The following is a 6,023-nucleotide window of genomic DNA, read 5'->3' on the forward strand; positions in this document are numbered from 1 at the left end:
AATTGTAACACCCTAAGACATAACTTTCTACAATCGATAACTTAATCCAATACCCGTCCCTTGGGATCTGACCTTTACTTACCAATTCACTAAGAGTCGTTTTTTGAGATTATAAATAGTGTTTGATAGGGAGAATAGATGACGATTCAAAACCCTCATCAAAATGGCGCCATTGTCGGGGACAATGTTCAATTGAATTGTTATCATTTGTTGTTTTTTAGTTGTGTCTTTCTTAACCTTGGGGAAGTAAAACTTCTCAAAGTAGTTTAAATTTTTTTCTAGTTGTTTGATTTTTGCATGTCTAGGAGATCACAAGGCAAACCTTTGCCTATTGACCCCGAGATTGAAAGAACTTTGACGAATATTAGAAGAATTGTTAGAGGAACTTCAACAACTGTGGGTATTGGAGAACTTGGACATTTGTATTGTCCAAATGGATAGTGTTGAGTTTACCAACCCTTTTGCAAGACAAGGAGAGGAAAACCCAATTCCAAACCAACCACAAAATCAACCTACAATGCCTAAATTTTCATCTCATTTCGTACCAACCGAGGAGAACCTACCAAATGGTACTCCAACACCACACCACTTAACCGGCAATTTCATTGCCAAATCCGCATTCATACAATTAGTTGAGAGAAGTCAATTTGGAGGGATGCCTAGTAAGGATCCTCATCTACACATGGAGAATTTTTGTAACCATTGTGATGCAATTACCCAAATGGGGGTAACGCAAGACCAAATTCGATGGGTATTGTTTCCTTCTTCCTTGATCAGAACTGCAAAACAATGGTTGAAGATCCTAGACAAGGCCACTCTTTGTATTGATTCATGGAAGAAGTTAGCACTTGCCTTCCACGAGAAGTTATACCCTCCGGAGAAGACCAAAATTTTAAGAGCCCAAATCACCGGGTTCAAGCAAAGATATGAAGAGTCTCTATATGAGGCTTGGGAAAGATTCAAGGATACATGTCGCTCTTGTCCTCATCATGGACTGAGCAAATGGTTTCTAGTCCAACAATTTTGGAATGGGTTGTATGAAGATGAAAGGAATGTGCTCAACATGGGTTCTAATGGAAGATTCACTGAGGTTGATGACAACCAAACTTGGGCAAAGATAGAGGAGATGTCAGTTCATAACTCTCAATATAGTAGGCCAAGAAAAGCTACTAGGGGAGGGAGACATGAAGTTGATTCCGTCACACAATTGAGTGCCGATTTGGGTACCCAACTAAGCTCTCATATTGACACAATGAACTTGAAATTTGAGAAGGCCATATCCAAGATGAATGAGGCCTCTCAATCATCCAAGCAACATCAACATGTGAATGCCAGGGTGGCAATCTCTTTTATCCTAAATGGAGTGTGAAAGAGTTGTGGAACTTTGGGACATGATCAACAAGAGTGTAGGGGCACAAGGGATCAAGTGAATGCTTTCCAAGGATACAAGAATGGCACCCCTTACTCTAACTATTACAATGAAGACACCAAATTTCTCGTCCAAAAGCCAAAATGTTCAAAATCCTCAACCAACATACACCCCACCTCCAATGAGAAATCCTACTCAAAGACCCTACTTCAACCAAAACCAACCCTCTTACAATCAATCCAATGACCAAGCTTTTGATGTTCAAAAAGCGGTCCTCCAAATGCAAAAGAGCCAACAAGATTTCTTTGCTCAAATGCAAAGAGAACAAGCCAAAGACACTACCATCAACAATATCCTTGCTCATACCAAGATGTTGGAAACACAATTATCCCAATTGGCCTCTTCAAGTTCCCAAAGACAAAAAGTACAATTACCTCCTCAAGGTAATCCTCCTACAAGGCATGAAACTATCAATACCATACACGATATGAGGGACCTAAGGAGCCAATTGAAGAGGATGTTGTTGAAGAAAGTGTCAAGACAAGAGATGTGATGGTGATGCGTTTTTAAAACTTTGTAGTCTAAGCTAACCGATCAAAACAATATTTATAAACTCAACTAACTACTCTTAGTTGCGTGACAAGTAAAGGTCGGATCCAAAAGGACGGATATAGCGTTAAGTTACCGATTTGCAAGTAGCTAAGTCTCGGGGTGTCACAATTTAGTTTGGGTTGAGATGGTTATCTAAACTACTAAAATGAAAGGAAGCAAGCAAGTAAGCTAAAGTATATAGGAATGTAAACAATTGATGAAAGGTACTAGGGTATCATGGGTTCATAGGGGATTCATGGTGGTTATCATACAAATATGTTTACATAGATGCAAGCAAGTTATTGTTGTAGTGGAATCGAGTTAGTTTATATCTTACAAATCCTAGGAAGATTTGGGTCCCGGAGCCGAGTCGGTCAAGACTGTACAACACCTACAAGTCGACTTAGTTTCTTCCTATTCAACTATATGCATGGTCTAACAAGCATTGAGTTAGTTTATATCTTACAAGTCTTGTTGAATGGATAAGAGATTTATGCATGCAAGGTTGTCAATCAAGCAATTTATCAAGAACATAACATGTGCATAAGCTGAAACTACAACAAGCAAGAATTCTTTATGAAAACATATTAGATTAAGTATGGATCTACCCCCATGTTTAGCTCCCCTAATCCCCCTTTAACCCTAGCTAGAAGACTACTCACTCATGATCATAAAAAGCATGCTAATAATGATGTCAAACATATTAACAAACTTGAACATGATAGAAGAGTAAGATACTTGAGCAAAGATTAAACAAAGGGTAAAGAAATGATACCAATTTTGGATGATCAAAATAGAATGCAAAGAATAATAGAAGAAAACTTAATTGATGATGAAGAGTTGCCAATTCTCCAATAATCCCCCAATATAATCTTCAAATTTTTTAACTAGATCTAAAGTTCTTGAACAATAATTAGGAAAGGATTAAGATGTAATTAAGCTAATTGATTTCTAATCTACTCTAATGACTTCCTCCTCATTTTCTAATACAAGGGAGTATTTATACTAAGTACAAGTATTAGGGTAACTAAGGGCTTAAATGACGATTAAGTCCCTAAGAAGAAGATTAAAGCCTTGCAAGTCCCATGAGGAGTCCCGCGACCTGCCTATATTGGACGCTCGTACTGCTTGAGGATTCGCCCATCCCAGGCTTGAGACGCCCGGATTTAGCCTTGGATCGCCCGACTTGAGGTTGGGACGCCCGGATTTTTGCACATCTTGGCTTCTCTTCTTCTTGACTACCCCAAGATCCGTGGGGATCATTGAGGAGTCGTGGGGTTCTTCATCATTGCCCATTTTACTTGGTTTGTTAACTTAGGCTTTTAGTATTAGCATCCTCTTTGTTGCTTGGTCATTAAGTGCGATCAATTTAGCTCTGCTTTTGCTTCCATATGCACAAGGCTTAGCATCCTCCCCTACAAAGGGCACTAAAACCTCATAGAATGTGCAAAATAGGGAACATAAGATAGAAACGACCCTAATAAGTACTAGAAAGCATGGAAATAAGGCTAGTTAGGGGACTAAATGTGCGCAAATACGAGCCACATCAAATATCCCCAAACCGAACCTTTGCTCGTCCCGAGTAAAGAGGTGACTAAAACTATGACCCTTATTAATGCTACTAGCCTATGTGAGACAATTAGCGGGTCTCACTCTGCCCTTTCAACTCACAACAAGACACCTATGAGGTAAGATGCCTTCTTGCAAGGCAAGGTGGGGCTTGCCAAAATTGCGATGCATCCTATTATTTAAGCACACAAGATCAAGTAAGGGATGCATCTACAAAAAGAATAGCCACTTTCCTCATCTAAGTGGCAGAAATCATCTAAAGGGGAAGCAATCTAAGGGTACACACTCCATTGTAGATATCATTTCTCCAAGTTACTAAGTCTAAAAGGATACCAACAAATCACCTCCAAGTTGTGTCAAACTAGGGTACCTTTATCCACAATCGCTAAATGCTTTTGTTAAGAGCCAAGTCCCTATGGTGTTAGAAACACTGTAGGATCGCGGAATTCCCGCAATTGCCTAGACAAGAAGAAGGGTCGTCCCCTCTCCACCATGCAACAAAGTAGGGTCATCAAAGGATAAAAAAGGGTTTCAAGATACATGAGTTTCATTGATAGTAGTTTGCTTTTTGAGTTTGTTTTTCCCCCCATTTTCATAGCATTTGACGATTAGGATCATGCCATTTTTTAATGTTTGGCATTTTTCAACTTATTGCATTTTCTTTGCACATTTTTCAAAGTTTCCCCATTCGTAGCAAGGGTACTTCTATTATAAGCATTGGAGTCTATTTTTGCTCCTCTCTTTCAATTGATGCAATTGAAAATATTTGACATTTGATGGCTTTGAACTCAATTTGACATTCTTGTGCCCATTCCCTTTTTGTTTGACAAAACATGATGATGTAAGTGTAAGGACGGTTGCATGGCATCAAGGGCCACCTTGGAATAAACGGTAGCCAAGGAGTTATCAGACCACAAGGCACTCTTGACTAGGCCTTAGTCCATGTGTCAAATGATACTAGTATAACACATCCTAGGGTGTCTTAAGGGTATTCTGTCAAACAAAGTCTCAAGGAGAAAAATTATCTACAAGGGCCTATATACACTTGCCAAGCTTCCCAACTAGACATTTTCACAAAACTTTTCCTAAGATGCAACTACTTGCCATGATGCAACTAACATATATACAATCTAATGCATATTCAACTATCACTAGTATGCCATATAATCCAAATGCAACTCCTATAATCACATTGGTTTGTACCGCATCAAACAAAAAGAAGCCACATTGTCATTAACATATAAGAGGAAAAAGGAGGTTTGGAAAGATAATACCATGCATCCTTCATATTCGTCATGCCTCAAATGTGGCGTAGTCGGTCCCAAGTGATAAGAGTGAGCACAAACAAACAAATATATACAATATATACATTTCTACACTACAAAACGGAAGAACATGTTTTTGGATTTTTTTTTAAAAATTTTCAAATTTTTATCATTTTTGAATTTTTGAGTTAGATAGTGTTAGAATTCTCCATCCCCACACTTAGAATGGACATTGTCCTCAATGGACAAAACAATAAGGAATTAAGCAAATGCAATGATATGGAAGGCATGATTCTACGCTAAATGCAAGCTATATGGAATATATTACAAGGTGATGCAAACTAAGCTAAACTATATGATGCATGCTTTCTATTGTTCGGAGAGCTAACTTGAATTAACTCGGGTTGCTTGTGACTAAACTTCCCCAAACCGGTTAAATTAAAGGGTGAAGTTTGGCCACAAGGCCATGCATGCAATGTTATGCTAAATGCAACTTGTCATTTTGGATTTTCAAGCGGGAACAAAAATTATCGTCACCTTGATGTTTCTAAGGTGGAAATAGTCCTTAAAATTTTACAAGGACACTAACAAGGCCGAAATCGAAACAACAATGATTATTTAGATTAGGTTAAAATGCAATTTCAAATTTTGACATAAAAATGAGAGAGGGATAGGAAAAGCTCACACAAGCCACAGTGGGTGCCTCTTACCCACTCCACCAAGCCAATGAACTTCTTCACTTGTCGCCATCCTCTCCTCCAAGATCATCATCCCAATTTTCTCTAGACTCATCACTTTCATAGAAATCCATGAACTCGTCCCCTTCACTATTAACCTCCATGGTGTCACCATTACTTGATCCCTCTCCTTCTCCATTGCCATAGCCATTACTATGAGCTCCACCATTTCTATGAGTCGAATTTGGAAAGAGTATATCGACTTGAGCCCAAGAGGGAAGTATTCCCTCTTCATTTATGTGCCCTTGACGGGCCATTTGATTGAAATTGGGGTATAGAGCATAGTAGTTGTCTACCTTGTCGTCATATTATTGGTGATGTAAAGCTTGAAGAAGACCCGTGGCAAAATCATCCCTTCGAAGGATAAATGGATTGGGATGATTGTAGGGCTGGTAAGGAAAACGGTAAGGAGGGATAATGATCCTTTCTTGCACATTCATTTGAGGTTTATTTTCTTGTTGTCGTCTTTGAGTAGGAGGTGGGACGTGATTT

The 6,023-nt window shown here is 38.9% G+C and overlaps 1 non-coding gene across 1 annotated transcript; it reads right to left on the reverse strand.

Annotated features, from left to right (window-relative positions):
• Window positions 1-889: 889 nt before the first annotated feature.
• On the reverse strand, window positions 890-996 carry LOC141603619 (small nucleolar RNA R71). Its single transcript, XR_012525482.1, has one exon. It is a non-coding gene; the product is annotated as a small nucleolar RNA R71 (small nucleolar RNA).
• Window positions 997-6,023: the final 5,027 nt, after the last annotated feature.

Source organism: Silene latifolia, chromosome 9 (assembly GCF_048544455.1).
Source record: "Silene latifolia isolate original U9 population chromosome 9, ASM4854445v1, whole genome shotgun sequence".
Taxonomy (NCBI): domain Eukaryota; kingdom Viridiplantae; phylum Streptophyta; class Magnoliopsida; order Caryophyllales; family Caryophyllaceae; genus Silene; species Silene latifolia.